General features: G+C 42.7%; 1 long non-coding RNA gene across 1 annotated transcript; it reads left to right on the forward strand.

Annotated features, from left to right (window-relative positions):
* Window positions 1-206: 206 nt before the first annotated feature.
* Window positions 207-2,625, forward strand: LOC145814201 (uncharacterized). Its single transcript, XR_014357542.1, has 3 exons — window positions 207-1,295; window positions 1,614-1,684; window positions 2,358-2,625. It is a non-coding gene; the product is annotated as an uncharacterized LOC145814201 (long non-coding RNA).
* Window positions 2,626-20,808: the final 18,183 nt, after the last annotated feature.

The raw sequence follows: 20,808 nt of genomic DNA on the forward strand, positions 1-20,808 counted from the left end.
GATTGTGAAGTTGTATGGTATTCCAGTGACCATAGTGTCTGATAAAGATAGCAGATTTGTATCTATGTTTTGGAGGAGTTTGCATACAGCTTTGGATACTAGTTTGAATTTTAGCATGACCTTTCATCCTCAAAGTGATAGACAGTTAAAGAGAACTATTCAGACTCTTGAAGACATGTTGAGGGCCTGCATTAATGATCTTGGAGGTTCTTGGGATGAGCATTTGGCCTTAGTGGAATTCTCTTATAATAATAGTTATTATGCGAGCATTCAAATGGCACCATATGAGGCTTTATATGGACGAAAGTGTAGATCACCTATTTGTTGGGATGATGTAGGCAAAAGAAAGTTGTTAGGGCCTGAGATTGTGCAACAAACAGTGGACAAGATCAATCTTATTAGAGAGCAACTTCGCACTGCAGAGAGTAGACAGAAAAGTTATGTAGACAACAGGAGACGCGATTTGGTGTTTGGGGTTGGAGACCATGTGTTCCTTAATGTGTCTCCTATGAAAAGAGTAATGAGGTTTGGTGTTCGTGGTAAATTGAGTCCTAGATTTATTGGACCATTTGAGGTTTTAGATCGAATTGGAGAGGTAGCTTACAGACTTACCCTACCACCTTCACTAGTTGGAGTTCATAATGTCTTCCATGTTTTGATGTTGAGGAAGTATATACCGAATCCCAATCATGTGATTGATTATGCACCGTTGTAGTTTAAGGAGGATTTGACCTATGAAGAACACCTTGTAAGAATTGTTGATAAGAAGGAGCAGGTTTTGAGGCGTCGAGTCATCCACTACGTTAAGGTTCAATGGAGCAATCACTTGGAGAGAGAAGCTACTTGGGAACTTGAGAATGAAATAAGACAAAAGTATCCACAACTTTTTGAGACTACAGGTATGTCAAATTTCGAGGACGAAATTTCTTTTAAGAGGGGAAGAATGTAAAACCCAAGTTGTGTGTAGGATTATTTTATTGGATAGATTAGTAATTAAATTAATTTATATGGGTCATTTATTAATATCAAAGAATTAGTTATGAGATGGCATTATATTTCCTATTACTTAGATGGGTAATTTTGTAACTTTGTGAAATTAGGTTAATATGCCCACCTATTGTGGCTTTAAGTCTTGGAAAACAAACAAAACAGAGGCTATGAATTGCTCCATAGGCGGCTAGGGTTTGAGAAGGTAAAAGAAAAAAGAAAAGAAAAAGAGAAGAGAGGTTCAAGTGAGGCTACAATAGGGATTGAAGGCAGCACGTTGGTGATTTTTGGGACACCCATTGGTTAAGGTAAAATCTGTCTTTACTGTTAATTATTAAGTTTATGTTGAGGAATTTAACAATCAATGCATTAAGGAGATTTGGAAGATCTATAGGTGCCTACTTAGGTTTTGAGAATTGGGTGCAATGTGTAAGTGTAACTTTGGATGGGTAATAGAAACAATGGAGTTTTGTATCATGGGTAAAGGTGTGTTTGGCTATAAAGTTGGGTTGAATGGTTTGATCTCTTGAATATTAAAGTAATACATTAATCTAATATAGTGGTGCTTTTGTGAGTGTTTGTAACATGTAAAAAAATATTAATTTATTTGAAGTTTTATTTAATAGGTTTGTGTGATTGAAGTGGTGAAATTGGGTGTTTGGAGTTGGTGTTGGAGTGTTATTTCTAAGCGTTTGAGGTAAGTAACCCTCTATCACTGTTGGTTCATTTTTATTCCTATCGAATCGTTTAAAATCATAAATATTTATTTATATCCTTCATGTTCTCTTAAAATAAAATATGGGTCAAGTATAAAACAACATCGAATATTATTATGAAAATTATTTGAATATTTGATGAAACTATTTTGAAAATTGTACTAAACATTTATTCTGAAAATATCGAATGTTTTATTTGAAAGTTGTGTATTGTTTGAATTTTGAACATCACTCTAGTCTGACTATGATTTGGACCCTAGCCAATGGGGGTTATTTATTGGCACAGAAACTAGTTTCTTTTGGGGCTTTACCACCGGCCTATGTGTGGTTCTGGGCCTTGTCACGGGCTAAGTGACCGTAGTCACCAAGACTTGGGTTTTGTGAATTGCATCATTGAACCATTTGAATATCGAACCATCGATTTGAACAACGAATTTCCTTTGAATTATCTTGTTGGATTTTCAATTAAAATGTATTGTACATTGTTTATTTTTAGCTATGAAACTGTCTTACAAATAATTATTCATTTATTGAATGGTAGCAAAAAAATATATTTATTGGTTATCGACTATTTTTTTTGTATACTTGATCTAGCTAATAGTGATGGTTGGTTATTTACTGGGCTGTCTAGCTTACCCTTATTTTATTTTTCAGATTCTGAGGAGTAGAGCTGTGCAGGGTTTTTACTTGTGGGAGTACCGAGAGTAGGACTATGATTTGAGTATTTGGATCATTATTATTATTATTATTTTTATTAGTGGACTTGGTGGACAATTTCATATGATAAGAATTATCTATTTGTATGGTTTTTAGCATTATGATATTTAAGGATTTAATTTGAGTATTTTACATTGTTGGTTATGTGTTGGATTCTTAGCCTTGCATGCTCACTTAAATGAGTGTGCGGCGTTGTCACGGAGCTTGGGGCGTGACAACAACGATGAACCATCGTGCGCCAAAGACACGGTTTGGAGCTTCCGCAGTGGCAATTTGTACTCAAAAGTGAACTTTTCTTGCACTTCATGAAAAATAGAAGACACAAAACAGCAGAAAGACCCAATGTAGGAGCATTGGGAATCTGTCGGCCACAAGGGGAGGTCGTTGGCCACCCATCGGCTACACTTGAAGGTTATCGGCCACCAATGGTGGCTGTAGGCCACCTATGGCAATTCGGGGCCATTTTGGTCTTTTTGCCTTGGGTCTTCATATTTACACCCTCAAACTTCAATTCCTTACTCCTCCCTAGCCGAAATTCACCCCTCTCTCACTCTAGACCTTTCTTTTCTCTAGATCCGAGCTTTATATGAGTTTTCCAACGCCCCACGCAAAGTTGATTCGCTAAAACCTCTTGATTTCCTTTGTTTTGAGCGGATTGAAATTTGATTTCGATATTTTTTTTCTTCATTTTCACCACTTGAGGTTTGTTTCCCTCGAGTTTCTCTTGGATTTGGTGCCTTTTCCCGAGCTTTGACTTTTTCTCCCATTTTCTCTCTCTTAGGGTTGACTTTTGTTGACTTTTGGCATTTTTCACCTATTTTCCTCATTTTCGCCCACTTTCTCATCTCCTTTCCAGATGGCAGACGACATACCACATGACGGAGCTTCCCCAGGGATGGAGGTGGATCCTGAGCTTGTACCACTACCACCCAGGGTTCGACCCTTTGACCTAGAGACATATCATCCTGAGACACATGTGCTACCACCCGACACCATCCGTCATTTCAGAAAATTTGCACGAGGCATTCCAAAGGATCTCTTGCTACGAGAGCTAGAGTCCCATTTGTCCTACGGTGCCACCGAGGTATACACTGTGTTCTTACATTTTCCTCAATGTACCTTGCATTTCTTGCATAGATCATGCTCTTGCACTGTAGTTCTTACACTGCCTTTCATCTGTTTGTCTCAGACACATTCTTGCACTGTATTTCTTACATTGCCTTTCATCTGCCCATTCTGATTACAGGAGGACTCACACTCTATCAGAGGATACAGAGCCACATTTGCGAGGGAGTGGTACATGGAGCTCCCTGTCGGCGTCCGCCAGATTGTCGATGAGGCCGGCTTCGGCTTGTTCTGCATGGGGCTATCGCGTCTTATAGTGAGTAGGCCCTTACTTGGTGCACTGGTAGAGAGATGGTGGGATACCACCAACTCTTTCCACTTCTCTTCCATGAGGGAGATGACGATGACTCCCTATGACTTTGCCATGGTCATTGACATAGAGGTAAGGGGTCGTCCGATCGCTTATGATACAGACATGGGCGAGTATGAGGCCGCCTGGATCTACCTGTTGGGGGCTCGTCTACGTATCTTCTGTTCAAGGATGGTGCGATACACTTGGTTCGTAGAGCATTTCAGAGGGACAAACCCAGAGACCCCAGAGGAGATCGAGAAGTATGCCCAAGGCTTCTTGATGTTCCTTTTCGACACCACTTTGTTTGCCGATCGGGCGAACACTGCTGGGCTATATCTCTTGAGCACTTGGTGGACTTGTCTCAGGTCCGGCTTTACGACTGGGGTGGCGCTGGCCTGGCCACCTTATATGGATACATGAGGTTGACATCTCGCAAGAGCGGGAACAGAATCGGCGGCTACTGGAGAGCCTGGGAGGTATGCTTTACTTTTTTGCTTTGCATTTCCTGCCGTGCTTTTTGCTTTGCACTTTCTGTACACTGCACACACACAATCTGATCTCTGCTTTGCACTTGTACTTTCTGTTTGCTATACTACACATTATGCTTTTTGTATTTTTTCTGTATTCTGCCTTATCTGCACATTGCACACATATTTTGTTTTCTGCATTGCCTGTGTTTATCTGTTGTATACTCACTGTCGCCCTTTTGTTTTTCGCAGCTGTGGGTATATGCATATTTTCCCACCCTTGCCCCGGAGCTAGAGGTAGAGATGCCTACTGTTGTACCTTACTCTCATCGGTACGACGGCAAGTGTGTGAGGAGGATCAGGAAGACCTTTCCGTTTCTTCCGCCGGTACTTTGACACCGTGACCACGACAGAGGTATCTCAAAACTCATAATTATTGCTACTTTACTTCAGTTTTGCTTCATATTGCATATCTAATGGCGAATAACAATCTGTGCATTCTCTATTTGCAGATCTCGTGGAAGCCCTAGGCAACGATGCCTGAGGGAGTCAGGGACCAGTTTGCCAGACGTTAGGTTTACCATAGCAGGTAGTTCCCATGCCGCCTCCGCCATCCATACGAGCCACAGAGAGCCTCTCCCCTAAGGAGGTGATTGACTTTACTCGGGGTGTGGACGCCGACTACTTTCTCGGAGAGGGGGACTATGCGACATTTATCCAGGCGCATCTCATGTCTCCCTTGACGGGTACTCGTGCTCGTACAGAGAGGGCAGCAGATGTCCCTTCGATGAGCAGGGCTCAAGCAGCAAGGGGTAGGGCCAGAGGGGTGCCCCCCGCTAGACAAGGCTTCGGTTGGCCAAAGCTTCCGACTGAGTTGACATGGTGGCGATACACCGGAGAGGCTTACCGGATTCCGATTGAGCCTCCGACGGCTGGTCATAGTTATGTCAGAGCTCCTGATTCACCTCCGGTATGTACTGCAGTTTTCACTTTTTCCATTCTCTTTGATATTCATTCTTTCTGGACATTGATCATTCCCAAATGCATTTGCAGGCACCTCCAGGATACACCGAGGATCTGCTGGAGCTATTAGCTTCTTTCAAGGGCATGATCTTGAGGAGGGAGGCACTGCTCGGCTTCCACGGCATTCAGGTAATTTCTTCAGTTTTCTTACATTCTAGTCATCACATTTCCACTGACACACTGAAACTAACATTTCAACTGAAAATTTTCCTATATTTACACTGATATACTGCATCTATAGACCGCATCTGACACCCTACAGTCACACACTATATCTAACTTCTGCATCGCATCTGTTACACATACTATGCCTAACATATACCAACTGCCTTTTCAGGTCCCACCTTTACCGACAGCACCAATGGCAGCAGCAGGGAGAGAGAGACAGATTCCAGCGTACGACCGAGGTTGAGCTAGGAACGCCTGAGCTGAGAGTGGCCCTTCAGAGCCTATTCTGAGTGAGGATGACACTGAGACCAGCGAGGCCGAGGAGGCGGTGAGTCAGCACGTTGAGTTATCCAAGAGCGAAGACGATGACGTTAGCTTGGATTTTACTAGTGGTGATACTGATGCCGATGAGGGCTCCGAGCTAGAGGGTGGCGATGACTCTGGTTTCGATTCTGATTCAGCATCTGGTTCAGATAGCGGTGTAGATGGAGACAGCTCTGCAGAGTCCACTCCGCCGAGGAAGAGGACGAAGAGGGCCTCTAGAGCTTGAGATAGCTAGCGCTGATTTTTTGTATTTTTACTTTGTTTCCTTTTGCTAGTAGTGGTAGCACTTTATACAGCTTTAGACAGGTTTTGTTTTGCTTTAAAACTTGTATGCTTTTGTAAAAAGTGACCATGATCGGAATGAAAACAGCTTTTCGATGAAAAAAGTGTTGTATTTTGCATTTTGAGTACCAATAACATCGCATAGCATAAAAACGAGATTGAACTTGATTCAAAATTGCACATTGTATTGGCACTTTCTTAATCAGGTAATGAACCGACCAACACTTAACAAACAAAGTAAGACAACTCAATAAACACCTAACAATAATAACTCGATAAATAACGCAACAACTCGACAAGCAAAAGCAAAACAAATACAACTCGGTAAGCAACACAACAGCTTGATAAACAACACAAACACAGCTCGATAAGCAAAACAAGACGAATACAACTCAAATGAACATGCTCAGAACAAAGCACAGGTTCTCAGCACTCTCAACATACAGGTGGACGACAAGATAGAATAAGAGGCCATTGGCCACAAATAGAGACTGTCGGCCACCAGTGGTGGCCAGTCGGCTACAAAAATGGCCTATCGGTCATCACCACTAGCCGATCGGCCATCAATGTAAAAGACCTCCAGATTGTTGCCACCTGTCTTCCACTCAGTGCCTTATCTTCTCCAAAAGCTGGGACTTTGTAATTTCTTCATTCCAGCACTGTTTTTGCCACAAATGGAGCCATTCTTTGCCAAAAAACTCTCGACTTGGATTGCAACTTTGGATGGCTCGAAAAAAGTGAATTTTCGGGGTTTCGGGATAAATGCACTATTCCCGCTAAGTCGTTCTCCACTATGTTTTTCATTCCTCCACGCCGCAGCTAGGTGTTGGAACCCGGTTACACATGTTTTCAGCTTTGGGGGGTAAGAGATATGCCCTACAATTGAAGAATTCCAAGTTTTGATGGAATTCCGGTGTGACGAGGAAATCTTGCCTCATTCCCGTTTTAGCCACATCCAAGCTTTAGGAAGGATGTGTGGGCTCACTTTATATGAGGCTCGATCCTTGGTTCACAACGGAGAGCTTAATATTCCCGGTCTCATATATCGATTTTCTGCTACTGGTGACCACGGCGACCGTCTTTGGCAGAATTTCCAGCAGCATGTCCTTTGTTTATGCATGCTGGCTCATTTCCTACTTGCCCCTAATTTCGGAGGGTCTAGCATCTGCTTGATCGAAGTGGCCCAAGGCTTAAAAGAGGGCAAGAGCTGCAATGACTTGGTACTGGCCGAGACTTTGATGGGCTTGGATGCCCTCCATCGGCGGGAGACAACCAAATTTGCGGGAAGTCCACTACTTTTGCAGGTAATGTTTCCCATCCTATCTCATATGTGTTTCTCATATTACTCGGCACTCATGCTCTGTTTTTATCTCAAAACCCTTTCTCACTTTTTCTCTTCACATACACATCTCTATTCTTTAATCTCTCTTTTCTTTCATCCCTTCCCAGATATGGCTCATGGACATGTTGAAAGTAGTGGATGTATGCCCTACATATTCAGAAAGAGGCTATTTCTTTCGCCAACAGCTAGTTGATTTCCCGAACGAAGAGTGGTGGTGCCATTGGATATGCAACAGGTCTGCTGTTGACATTGCCTGGCGTTGCCCCTGGTTTGATCTGCCCAAGATGAGCTATAGCATGTCTCAGCAGCCTGGCATTCAGCTGATTAGCCTAACACACTATGTCTTCTACTTTCCATTCTGGTTCAGGCATCAGTTCGGACACAACCAGATTTTTCCAAAAGAGGGGGTAGAGTACCCGGCTTCATTTCTAATCCGAGGTTCACAATTAGCTCGATATCCTACTACTTGGAGGACGAGAGAACTTCTGGCTCTTGCTCCCAATTTCAGTTGCGCCTTATCTAGCGAATGCATAGCTTGGCTCGAAGAAGAGGCACAAATCGGGCCTACTTTAGCATCTAAAGCTTCCACAAGCTCTGGGAGGGGACGCAAGAACACCTGACTCATCTATGCCCCAAGTTTATTGCTTTAATCTGTACTTTCAGGTTTTCCTTTTGCATGTAATAAAAAGCAACTTTGATTTGCATTGAGAGTTGGAGAACTTTGTATTTGAAATCAATGGAATTGAAGTTGTCGACATTGAGAATTTTCCTTTTGGTTCAAAAATGGTCTAAGTTGTAAAAAGATTAATTTGAACAAAATCAACTTTTATTAAAACTTTTCAAAACCATTTTCGATAAGGATCACAACCTGACACACATGAAATCTATCCTCGAGATGTACAACTCCGAATCCAGAAAATTGAAAATTACCCTTTGTCTGAATAGCACTGAACTGTTCTGTAACCAGCACTCATAGTCAAGGTCACAACTGAACTCTCGGATATAGAAAAGACAAAGATGACCTGAACGGTCTTATGGACAGGACAGTTGAGTTGGAAGTGTTTATGGCTGAACTTCAGAATGAGGTTGCCTACGTATCTCGAAGATAGGAATCAAGCCTTATGTAGTTTGGTTCGGGTTGGGTTCACTTGTGTATTAACACTCTCCTTTTACGCTCTCACTTTTGCCAAGGCCGCCTTTTCTGAGTTTTCAACCTTGCGAGCTCAATTTTTCTTATTTCAAATTTTTTGTGCTCTAACTTTTGCCTAGGTCACTCGTCTGGGTTTTCGGCCTAGCGAGACTCTCAAGGGTAATATTTCTTCAACTTGTCCATGTTAATCGGTTGGGAAAATTCTAGGCCATCTAGGTCCATAAGAATGACAGCTCCATCCAACCAGATTGATTTAATGATGTAAGGGCTAGTCCAATTGGGTCTGAACTTGCCTTTAGGGTCATAGATGGGAGCTTGGTTGTCTTTCAGCACCAAATCCCCTTCTTTCAGATTCCTGGATTTAACTTTCTTGTTGAAAGCCCTAGAAATTCTGGGTTGATAACCTTGGACATGGTGCATTGCTTTCAGCCTCCTCTCATCGAACAGCATTAGTTCCTCGAACCTGCTCTGTTGCCAATCCACTTCTGCTATCTAGCACTCAGCCATAACCTGCAACGACGGAACCTGTATTTCAATCAGCAGAACAGCTTCTATCCCATAAACCAGAGAATACGGAGTTGCCCCAGTAGATGTTCGAATTGAAGTCCTGTAGCCCCAAAGAGCAAATGGCAATTTGTCTAGCCAGTCCCTATAAGTCTCAACCATTTTCTGAAAAATGTGCTTGATGTTCTTGTTGGCGGCCTCAACAGCTCCGTTGGTTTGCGACCGATATATGGATGACTTATGAAAAGTCACGTTGTACTTCTTCAACAAGTCAATCACTTCTTTCTTGAAATGGGAGCCATTGTTTGAAATGATCTCATTCGGGACCCCATAATGACAAATGATGTTATTCTTGATGAACTGGGCTACATGAAATGCTTTCAGCACTGCATAAGATTAGGCTTCAACCCACTTTGTAAAATAGTCTATTGCCACCAGGATATACTCATGCCCATTCGACTTTTTTGGCGTAACTGCCCCAATGACATCAATTCCCCAGACTGAAAACGGCCATGGTGAAGTCATGTTGTACAGCTTCGACGGCGGAATGTTCATGCTATTGGCATGAATTTGGCATTTGTGGCATCACCGAACAAAACCAATACAATCCTCCTCCATAGTTGACCAGTAGTAACCCTGCTTGAGAATCTTCCGAGCTAGCATGACTCCGCTCATGTGTGCTCCACACACTCCTCCACGGATAGCCTCCATTAGGCGCTTCGACTCTTCTGCATCAACACACAGCTTGTGCATTCGTAGATGACCCCTCTTGTACAACTTACCCCCACAGATGATAAATTGAACGGCCATCCACCGTATTGCCCTCTTATCTTTGGCATTTGCCCCTAGTGGATAAGCCTTATTTTCCAAGATGTTCCAGACATCATAATACCAAGGGTTTTGATCTTGTACTTCATCTATTGTGACAATCAACTCATAGGCCAGCGCATACCTCTGTTTAATAATGATTGGACGCATCCGGACTCCCAACTGGATGTCTATCATGGAAGATAGAGTTGATAAGGCGTCAGCAAACCTATTGTTCTCTCTTAGTAGGTGAGTGAATGTTAACTTCTCAAACCTAGGAATCAGAACGTCCAAGGTCTGGTGATAGATCTTCATCTTTTCTTCTTTGACTTTCCAGTCACTGTTTGCTTGAGACACAACCAAGTTCGAGTCCCCAATGACGTCCAACTTTTTTGCCCCTAGTTCTAGGGCGGCTTCCAATCTAGTGATACACGCCTCGTATTTTGCTTCGTTGTTAGATACTTTGAACTGGAGTTTGAAGGCTAAGGGTATATGGGAATTGTCGGGTGCTATCAGCAATACCCCTATCCCATAACCATACTGGTTAGACGCTCCGTCAAAGTTCATTGTCCAAATCTCTTCCTCGACTTGTAGAATCGCTTCATCTGGGAATAGGTATTTTATCACTTCGCCCCATTTCACTGGGTGATCTGCCAAAAATTCCTCTACAACTCTCCCCTTAACTGACTTGCGCGTGACATACTTCAAACCAAATTCGGAGAGAAGAATCAGCCAACGAGCTAGCCTACCCGTAAGCGCTAGTTTCTCGAAGAGATATTTGATGGGATCTAATCTCGAAACCAGAATTACGGAGTGAGCTAACAGGTAGTGCCTCAACTTCCTGGTGGCCCATACCAAAGCTAAGCAAAGCCTTTTCCAGCGGCGTGTAGCGGGTCTCATATTCTAGCATCTTCTTGCTCAGGTAATAGATGGCTTTCTCCACTCTATCCTCAGATTCCTGAGCAAGCATGCATCCCATCGTTGTGTTCGTTACTGACAGATACAGAATCAACGGCTTCCCAGGTTCTGGCGGCGACAACACGGGCGGGTTTTGAAGGTACTGTTTGATCTGCTTAAAAACAAACTGGCATCGATCATCCCATTGGAATTTCTTTCCTTTCTTCAGGAGACCAAATAGTGATTCACAAATCAAGGTTAATTTTGTAATAAACCGACTTATGAATTACACTTTACCCAAAAAGCCTCGTACCTCCTTTTCAGTCCTTGGTGATAGCATTTCTAAGATGGCTTTGATTTTGGAAGGATCAATCTCGATACCCCTCTGTGTGATCAAGAAACCTAGCATTTTCCCTACCGTTACGCCAAATGTGCACTTCTGTGGATTCAACCTCAACCGATATTCTCTGACCCGTTGGAAGAATTTCTTCAAGGCGGTGTAGTGCCCTCTTTTTCCTTGGACTTGACAATCATGTCGTCCACATACACCTCGACCTCTTTGTGGATCATATCATGTAAGATAGTGGTTGTAACCCGTTGATAAGTAGCCCCAACATTCTTCAGACCGAACGGCATCACCCTGTAGCAGTAGGTTTCTCACGGTGTAGTGAAGGCAGTCTTCTCCCTGTCCTCGAGTGCCATTAAAATCTAGTTATACCCGAAAAACCCATCCATGAAGGAGAGTAGCGCATGGCCTGCGGTGAAGTCCACCAACTCATCGATGTGCGGTAGAGAAAAGTCGTCCTTCGGACTAGCTTTGTTTAGATCTCTGAAGTCCACACACACCTAAATTCTGCCATCCTTTTTCGACACTGGAACAATGTTGGCCAACCAAGTCGGATACTCAGATATTAGCAAGAACCCTGCATCTATCTGCTTGGTGACCTCCTCCTTAATCTTCAAAGCCCAATCCAGGAGTATTCTCCGAAGCTTTTACTTAACGGGTCAGGCTTCGAGGTCAAGAGGGATCCAGTGCTGTACAATCTCAGGATCGATTCCAGGCATGTCTTCGTAGGACCACACAAAAACATCTTTGAAATCTTTTTAATAAAGCGACTAAGCGCTCGTGTTCCTCCGAAGACAACGTGGACCCGATCTAGACCAGACGTGGATCCTTCTCAGTACCCACATTAATTGCAACAATTTCATCAACAAGGGGTTTCATAAACCTCTCCTCCTCTCGATCAATCAAATGTTTCAAAACCAGAGGAATTCTTTCTTCATCATTTTTATCAAAATTTTGAAAGTCATGATCAATTCAATATACAAGTGGCACAGAGAAGTACTCAAAAACTACAGTGGTATTCTCATTCAAAAGATCCAGCTCATCCAATTCCTTGATCACAACTGACTCAAAAGAAAAGGAAAAAGACGACCTAGACAAAACTGCGGCATCTGGGTTATTAACCCCAGGAATACTGGACTCCGACTCAGAAGAACTGGAATCTGATTCCAACTCCACAGACTCTGTGGAATCAGATTTCGGCTCACTACCTAATTCAGAACTGTTGAACAAAAAGCCCTCCTCCAGCTGCCAAGTGAGGGATGGTACGTTAGATATATCCAGAATACCACCGGAAGGGTCCACACCTGATTGGTCTCCGATCATGGAAACGATTAGGTCATCCCCCAAGCTCTCTAGATTGATCGGAGGATCCAAAAAGAGACATGCCAGTGCTGCTCCTATCTCAAGTTCACTACTGTTGGACTCACTCTCTGTACTATGTTCAGCCTCTACAATTAATTTAGTCTGTTCTTCTGTGGGTTCACCCTCTTGCAGCTATAAATCGAAGAAAATCTCAAAGCCCGGCAAACGCCGCTTCTCAGAGTTCAACCATGGCTCAAGAAAGCGGCAAAATGGGAAGTCTTCCCCATCCCGAAATAAAACGGCCGTTCAAAGTTTCCTAAACTGGCCTATACACAAGCTCATAGTGCTTCTCACTTTGCTTTGCTTTGCTTTGGCTCTTCCTGCCATTTCCTTCCATTTTCTCACCCAGTCCTCTTTGGTAGGCATATAGCCCAAGCCAAAGGCATGAGGGTTATGTGGCACTTCGGCCAGTACAATAACACCCTTCCGGCCGTTTTTTCCTAATCCCATCCTGGGTATATGTTATACATTGTTCATGAGGTAGACTGATTGAGCACCGACGTACAACTCCTCATCAATAGCCAAGATATTTTGCACTACCCGAGCTTCAACCAAGGTAAACCCAAACAGGGAAACATCCTCATCGCCGTGTACAACCTCCGGTACTGGTGTAGTGACCTCAGACGGAGGATGTACAGATGAAAATCCAAACACAATGGCCACCCCCTTCCTATGGAAGTACTTCAACATCTGATGAAGAGTGGAAGAAACAACTTTCACTTGGTGCAACCATGGTCGTACAAGGAGTAAGTTGAAAGTGGCCGGAACATCCATGACGTGAAACTCAATATCTTGTTATGCCGGGCCAACTTGTGTTCTGATCTGAACGGTGCCCATCACCTCTCTACTCGTGTTGTCGTACGCCCGGATCACCTGGGCCGTAGGTACAAAGTCCGCTGGCTTCAAACCAATAGTATAGGCCGTGCGTGACGGACAAACATTGATCGCAGACCCAGTGTCAAGCAATATAACCGGCACCCACTTCTCTCTACATTCAACAGAGATGTATAAGGGTTGTTATGTGCAGAGCCCTCGGGCGGCAATTCCTTATCCGAAAAGGTCAAAGTCAGCGAAGCACCTCCCGGGAAAACAAGTCCCACTAGTTGCTCTGGAGTTGTGTCGATAGACATTTTGGCCTTATCCATTGCCGACAATACAGCTTGCCGGTGCACGCACAAAGCCATAAGCAACCCCCAAATAGATATGTCATCTTGGATCTTCTTTAACTGTTTCAGCACAGCCTCTTCCTCTAACAGTTTTTCCCTCTGTTTTTCAGCCTCTTTGTCCTTTCCGGATGCTTCGGGTTGTGTAGGCTCGCCTTTTTTCACGCCCCTGCCTTTTGGAAAGGGTTTGAAAAGAAGGCCTCATAGTTCAGACTCCTGCGGTTCTGAATCTAGTCTCACAAAGTGCAATGTGAAACTGATAATCACTAAATAGTCCAAATCTGGCAAACCTTTTTGGAAAGATTTTAAATCAAATAATGCCAAAATTGGACTGCTTTGCCAAATACAAAGTCGCCACCTAAATATTTTGTTTTGGGAAAATTTAGGAAACCCTGACTCGTGTCAAAGGCCACGTGTCCGTCATCACCAAAGTTGTCTCGGCTTGAGAACTTAGGTACGAGAGGAGAAGGTCCTGAAATGGGCACCCCCGCTCGCCCGATCAAAGATCGGCCTCTACTAATCATGATATGCTTTTTTATAAACATTATGTGTTCTTATTCCAGTTATTAGCTAACTTTACTATGTAACGCACACAAGCAAGTATAGACTAAAATCGCAAGACTCGAAACAATTCAACTCATGTTTGTTCTCGAAAATGGTTTGAATTTGCTACCCTCAAGTGGGCTTAAAGATGCGGATTTGCCATCAAACATAGTGGGCTTAAAACATGATTTTGCCACAACAAGGTGGGCTTAAAACTTACATTTGTTGAATCGTTCCAATTCAAACAACAGGCCTTTATCCACAGGCATTCATGTAGTTTAGCATTTAAGCACATAGCCTCATGGCAAGCATGCTAATCATGGTAATATGGCAATCACACTCATGCAAGTATGCTAAAGCATAAAACTCACCGAGTACTCCAAGCCAAACCAGAAACTAGTTAGAAAGAATGCATGATCCTAACTATACAATATGTCTAATGCAACACATGCAATATGCAATTAATAGGTTCGGCTACTAATATGGCATATGAATCGATTTGAACAACATGCGATTAAACACGTATTCAAAGAAGATATTGAAATTGCAATGCAGTTTGAATGATGCGCTGAGCCTTGGTGCATGCAAGACAAATGTATGGGTGCAAGCATGCGATATGCAAATCGAAATTTGCCTATAATCTAACCATCGAAAGCAATTAAATAAAAGAGAGAAAGACGCGGGGTTGGAAGACATGCACACACGCACGCACACTTATTACAACATTATGCCCTCTCGAAGGAAGGTCTGAATAAAATAAGCTAACTAGCCACACTAATTAAGCTAACTATTTATTACACTTTGAAACGAATTAACTAACTTATTCTAAGCTAATTAAATATTACAAATCAAAGTAAGCTAATTAATTACAAAATGAATTAATTAACTAAATAGTTATAACGCTTGTATGAATTAGCTACAACTAACTAACTAAGCAAAGCAACTAAATGGCCTTGAGGGGTAAGGGATGCATGCATCTTGGTTGGTCCACCCGAAAATACCACCGCCTTGCCATTGAATGCCTCTGTTTGCACATATTTGAACACCAAAGAAGCTACCAACTTTCAGAACACCTCTCCTCCCCTTTTCATCACACTGAGCAACTTTTTCATTGATGGCCAGTCGGCTACCATTGGTGGTCGGTCAGCTACTGCTGGTGCCCGATCGGCTACCCCTACCCCGAACTTCCTTTTTTGCTGCAACAGAGAGTAAACAGAGGCAAAGCAGTATATTCTGAAGAAGTGTGTGTACTGTTACCCTCCTTATCATCACACAAGCTCAAAAGAGTGTAGCTCTTAGCCCTCAAACCATCAACCAAGCATTTTCCATGCATGATGGCTAAGGAACCAAGCTTGTACAAGCTTAATGAGTGCAAAACAAGACTCAACAAAACCACCACCCTATCGTGCGTAATCAAGGGCAATAGTGACCAAGGAAAGTGGCACATTTCATCACTTTGAGTATGAAATGTCCCATTTTCCTTGTGGTCGAATTAACGTCCGATCCGAACACATGCAATGCAACATGAAAGATGCTTATCTTGTCTCTTTTACTTGTTCATTTTTATTTACTCATTTTAGCTTACCAATCCATTCTTTAATTGATTAGTCCAAAAGTGACTGTCCTCTAATGGAAGAGGTATCAACCAAGGGATAGCTTAAGGCAAGAGAGAGGTCATGCCTTTGATTGGTGAACCCTCAAAAGAGGATTGAAACCATTAAGCACAAACCTCAATCTCAAGCTTAAACACAACCCTAAGGCTAAACAATCCTCAAAGCAAATGAAAAAGTGAAGAAGTGAGGGAGGTTGTAGATATTTAGGTGCTAGAATTAGGCTTGAAAAAGCATTAAAACACGCATCCAAGACATATAAATGATGCTCAAAGCCCAAAAACACTAAACTAGTGAAGAAAATTGCACCACAACTATACAAGACAAAGTTCAAATGACCCAAATAGCCCAAATCAGAGCTAAAGCAGGTCAAAACAGAGGCCAAAATATACTGAGATTAAGTTACAAAATGCTAGAAAAACATGCTCACATGTGAAGCTATCTAGGCATGCAAACAAGACACAACGAGGGGAGGCTAGCCTCTCCAATTTTGGACTTCAAAACAAAGTTTTTACCACTGAAAAACCTCTGAATTTCAGTGGTTAAAAGGCCCAAAAAGTTTGATTTGAAGGTGGTGAAAAATGGTGCAAAAGGCTAAACAATCAAGCAACAAGAAGGGTGGACAACCCCTTTACATAAAATAGCCTCAAACTATCATTTTAAGCCTCAAAAAAAGGGTTTTTTCTTGTTGACAACCAGCTCAAAAACAGTGTAAAAAGATGACCAAACAAGTATGGAAATTAAGCTAGCAAAGAGAAGTTTCTACCTCTTGAAGCTAGAGCACAAATTAAGCAATAATCCAAGCTTAAACCTTTTTCTAGAGCTCAAACAAAACCCCAAGAGACCTCAGCTCCAAGGTGGTCAAGTAGTATCAAGGGTCTATGTGCAAAAGTGTAGAGAAACTAGACTTTAAGGCACAAAATAAGAAGAGAGAGAAAGAGAGAGAGAAAATTCTAGAGAGAGAGAAAGAGAGAGAGATTTTTGGTGTAAAATGTCTAACCCTTCAAAATGGGGAAGGACACCCCCTATATATAGAAAATCAAGGTTTGAGCTTGTATACATTCTACCATACACGTGTATGAAGATGCAGCTCAGTGAGCAACAGCTGGCACAGCTGGCAAACAAATATCTGAAAAAGGAGACCAATGGCCGTCGGCCACCACTGGTGGCCAACAAGCACAACCTATGGCCGACAGGTCACCCTCTCTTCCAGGCAAGACGCAACAAACTCTTGGTCCAAAAACATGCCCAAAACAGTAAGGTTTAGAGGCTCAAAGACAAGGCGTTCCGCCAAGGACTTCGGGCACTCAAAACGAACACAAACAAGCACAATCATCGAGTGCACAAAGGATGACGTCCAAGTCTTGAGGACGGTCAAAAATAGGATGTCTACAATTGCCCCTCTTTGACAGAACTCGGAAGTCATGAAATGACGAGAGTGAATGTCAAAGCCCAGAGACGACCCATTTTTTACAAGGCCGAAGACTTGGACAAACAAACAAACGAAATAAAGAACAGTTGCACCCGCAGGCTGCCTACGTATCCATTTGCAAGGAATCAAGCCAGCGTAGTTCAAAGGCAGGATGCAAAATGATACACAATATATCAAAGCAATATAAATGATATGCAATGCAACAAAACAATGCACATGATATACTATGCAACGAAACAATGCAAATGATATGCAATGTAATTGAATCATTAAACCACAAGCAGTGCAAAACCACACAAATACCATGAAGGGATGGAGATGCAAAATCAAACTACGTTTAACACAGAAAAGGTGCCGGAACCCTCAAACCACAATTCTCTTAGTGGAATAGGCGTGTGCACATGCAGAACTGTGTGTTTCGCAGAAAGAATACAAGTAATTGGGTGGGAGGATATAAGTGAGGAATGATCTACTGAGGAAAGATCATGATGCTAAATGCTAAATGCAACAAAACAAAGTACGATGCAATGGATGCAATGGATGCGGTGAATAAGGCGTAAGTCAAACCACATTTTACTTAGAAAAGGTATGGACACAAAACAGACCACGTCTAACACAGAAAAGATGCCAAAACCCTTAGACCACAATTCTCTTAGTGGAATAAGCGCATACACATTATCACAGAACCATGCTTTAACAAAGGAAATGTATGAGCACATGCAAAACTAAGCTTAACATGGAAAGGATGCAGGTGATAAAATGGTATGATGTAATGGATGTAACAGATAGTGCAGTAGATGCAAAAGGATGACATACTCCAACCAAGCTGGAATCGTGAGAGAATGAAGAACAAATCCCCAATACACTGAAATCGCGTGAGGAAAAGAACACTCAAACAACGCTGGAATCGTGAGTAGAGGTCCTAAGACAACTACTCGGGGGCGCGTTCCACGCAACCTGAGATAAATTCCAAACATGCGGAAATCATGTGAGGAAAAGAACACTCTAACCACGGTGAAATCGTGAGAAGAGGTTCGAAAACAACTACTCAGGGGCGCATTTCACGCAACCTGAGATAAATTCCAAACACGCTGAAATCGTGTGAGGAAAAAAACACTCTAACTATGCTGAAATCGTAAAAAGAGGTCCAAAGAAAACCATTCAGAGGCGCGGTTCCACGCGTCCTGAGATAAATTCTAAACACGTTGAAATCGTGTGAGAAAATGGACACTCTAATCACGCTGAAATCGTGAGAAGAGGTCCTAAGAAAAACCAATCAAGGGCGCGTTCCACGCGTCCTGAGATAAATGCCAAACACACTGAAATCGTGTGAGGAAAGGGACACTCTAATCATGCTGAAATCGTGACAAGAGGTCCAAAGAAAAACCAATCAGGGACGAGTTCCACGGCATCCTGAGATAAATTCCAAACACGCTGAAATCGTGTAAGGAAAGGGACACTTTAATCATGTTGAAATCGTAAGAAGAGGTCCAAAGAAAAACCAATCAGGGGCGCATTCCATGCGTCCTGAGATAGATTCCAAACATGCTGAAATCGTATAAGGAAAAGAACACTCTAACTACATTGAAATCATGAGAAGAGGTCCTAAGAAAAGCCGTTAAGAGCGCGTTCCACGCATCGTAAGATAAATTCCAAACACGCTGAAATCGTGTGAGGAAAGGAACACTCTAACTGCGCTGAAATCGTGAGAAGAGGCCAAAAACAACTACTCAGGGGCGTGTTCCACGCAACCTGAGATAAATTCCAAACTCGCTGAAATCATGTGAAGAAAGGGACACTCTAATCACGCAGAAATCATGAGAAGAGGTCAAAAGAAAACCAATCAGGGGCGCATTCCACGCAACCTAAGATAAATTCCAAACACGCTGAAATTATGTGAGCAAAGGGACACTCTTATCACGCAGAAATTGTGAGAAGAGGTCGAAAGAAAACCAATCAGGGGCGCATTCCATGCAACCTGAGATAAATTCCAAACACGCTGAAATCGTTTGAGGAAAGGGACACTCTAATCACGCAGAAATTGTGAGAAGAGGTCGAAAGAAAACCAGTCAGGGGCGCATTCCACGCAACCTGAGATAAATTCCAAACCCGCTGAAATCGTATGAGGAAAGGGACACTCTAATCACGTAGAAATCGTGAGAAGAGGTCGAAAGAAAACCAATTAGGGGCGCGTTCCACGCGACCTGAGATAATTTCTAAACATGCTGAAATCGTGTGAGGAAAGGGACACTCTAATCACGTAGAAATCGTGAGAAGGGGTCGAAAGAAAAACCAATCAAGAGCGCATTCCATGCCACCTGAGATAAATTCCAAACACGCTGAAATTGTGTAAGGAAAGTGTCACGACCCGAACCCGCCCCCGTGGGCTAAGGACGTAACCGGCCAGTAATCATGAGATTACCTACGGCCTCAAACTGTCGGGAACGTATTTTAACAGAGTTAATGGGGGCCAAACGGAAGCAAAATTAAAAACTTTGTCCATAGAGCCGTACTTATATGCACATCAAACAAACCATACTCAGATACGTTAATAACTCACATCAAAAGTGCAGTTTCACAAAATTCATTACAGACAGGATCGTCCAAAACGAGTCAACCTAGCAGACTATGTACAGACATGCACTGGGTCCTTGCCAACAAGACAAAACATAGGTACATAGTAAAAGGGCAAGGGTGGTCTCATGCGCGAGGCACAAGGCTGACTCTCCCAAAACTCCTGTTGTTCCTAGCAGACTTCACTGGGGCTGGGTTTGGACTTCCCTTGGTTCACCTACAAATACATGAATGAGCGTGAGCGATAGCCCAGTGAATAATATCAAATATAACAGTTACATAACAATATGTAGAACAACATGGTCCAAACGGCCTTGGGCCCAATTCATACTTCTGTTTAACAGCAAAATATATGTAACTATACGAAATGCAAGTCAAGTAACGGTAGTTCCAAACATTCTGGCCTTTGGCCCATCCGGGTTTCCACTCATGGCAAAACGGCCTTCGGCCCATTCATTCAGGTCAAACGGCCTCTGGCCCATTCATTCATGTCAAACGGCCTCTGGCCCATTCATTCATGTCAAACGGCCTTTGGCCCATTCATTCATGTCAAACGGCCTTTGGCCCATTCATTCATGTCAAACGGCCTTTGGCCCATTCATTCATGTCAAACGGCCTTTGGCCCATTCATTCATATCAAACTTTTGTCCACAATCCCAATTAACAACTCATAATATTTATGGGGGAATAACAATTGGACATTGACAAGTTTTCAAATATTGATATTACTCACAGTGATCGGCTTGTGGATGCGCCCTGGAGCTTGACCCTACACATTTCATGAATACAAAAGGGTCACTAACAGTTCGATCCGTTCTTTAATTCACATATTCCTCTTTAGGCTTTGTTCTTATCTCATTAACTCATTTACAATGCTTAACACATGCCTAAGAGTGCTTACAAGTGAAAGAGAACGGAAAACGAATCACAGAATGCATGAACAAAATTCCAGAAAACAGGGTCCCCGCTCGAGCGTA

Source organism: Camellia sinensis, unplaced genomic scaffold (assembly GCF_055761805.1).
Source record: "Camellia sinensis isolate YWXY unplaced genomic scaffold, ASM5576180v1 Unanchor1, whole genome shotgun sequence".
NCBI classification, from domain to species: domain Eukaryota; kingdom Viridiplantae; phylum Streptophyta; class Magnoliopsida; order Ericales; family Theaceae; genus Camellia; species Camellia sinensis.